The sequence below is a fragment of the Pinus tabuliformis genome, chromosome 2_2 (genome assembly GCF_031772625.1).
Source record: "Pinus tabuliformis cultivar Carrire ecotype Pingquan chromosome 2_2, CPIR1, whole genome shotgun sequence".
NCBI lineage: Eukaryota > Viridiplantae > Streptophyta > Pinopsida > Pinales > Pinaceae > Pinus > Pinus tabuliformis.
In genome coordinates, this window is record NC_142300.1 from 1,099,133,973 (window position 1) to 1,099,135,717 (window position 1,745).

The following is a 1,745-nucleotide window of genomic DNA, read 5'->3' on the forward strand; positions in this document are numbered from 1 at the left end:
TCATATTACATATCTTAATGAGAAATTTATATGTGATATGAGCCACATGAAAAATATCATGATTTTAATCTTGGAATCTAAATAACTTAAATATTTTTTGATAACCACATGTAAATTAAATTTTTTTATTATTTTTTTTAATAATTATATGTAAATTAAATTTTATAATTTTTTTTTCATAATTATATGTAAATTAAATTTCATCATTATTTATGTAATATGATATTTTAATAAAAAATTATATTATTAATGAAAAAATTTAAATATATATTATATTATATTATCTAAATATATTAAGCCAATCAAATAATCCTATTTGCATCTCAAACGTACCTCGTAAAGAAAATTATATATTATATGTAAGGCCATAATAGTCCTTAAAACTCCAAGAACCTGGGAATAATAAAAATAAATCAAATCACATAGAGATTGGGATTTTAAAAAACACCATTTGGCATATCTTACATAAAAGATTTACACTCATCCTTAATCTAAGTGTTTCAAATCAGGAAGAGAGTATTCTAGAATTTGCTAACCAACCACTTTCCCATTGAAATAGACTATCTTTGAAAATATACATAAATATTAATTTGTAGTAGTGGTAGTTAGTAACTGTGATTTTTTATCTGGTTAGGATTATATATATAAAAGTTTAAGTTGAATTTAATTTATTTATTAAATTAGAAAATAATTTATTTATTAATAAAATATATTATTATCCAAATCATAAAAAATTTGATTGAGTTTAATAATTTTTTATAAAGAATTTAATTTTTTTAAAATAATGTTATGGGAACCTTTCTTTATTGACTTTAAACTTAAAACTCCTTATTACTTTTAAACCTTTAAACTTAAAACTCCTTATTACTTTTAAACCTCAAACTTGATAGAAACTAAACAACACTCCAATCTAACGAATATCAATTAAAAAAAATAATATCCCCAAACTTTAACCACATATCACTTTTAACTTAAAAATAAATATCTTTTAAGAATAAACAACCCATCATATCACATATTGCAATGACAAATCTGCACTGATCACTTGATTTTAGTGTTTTTAATTGTTGAAATGTGAACCACCCAAGGGTTTTTCATATTATATGTAACCTAAATTTATATAATATAAATCATATAACATATTTTAATGAGAAATTTGTATGTGATATGAGTCATATGTGAATAACAAATTTGTAATGTGTATGTGATATGAGTCCTATCACATATTTAAATAACAAATTTGCAGTGATCATTTGATTTCAATCTTGGAATCTAAATAACACCAAAAGTTTTTCATAATTATATGTAAATTAAATTTTATCATTATTTATGTGATATGATATTTTAATACAAAATGTGTATTATAGTATATATTTTAATAAGGAATTTGTAATGAAGGTTATATTGTATTATCTAAATATTTTAATTCAGTCATACATATATAGATATGCTTTAAAGATTCACTTAGATTACTGGTAAAGTTTATTTTTGTATGGTTGTTGATAAAGAGTTTGATTTTCTTTGATTCTTTTAAGGTAAGGTGTTGTAATTAGAGCTAACAAATTACTTATATGATATGTTTTAATGAAAAATTTGTATGAATATTATGGTGTATTATCTAAATATTTTAAGTTTGTCAAATAAAAATTATATATATATATATATATAAAAGTGGTTAGATTTAATTGTGAAGTTTTTTTGATAGTGTGTTTGACTTTTTCCATTCTCTTAAGGTGAGGCATCTT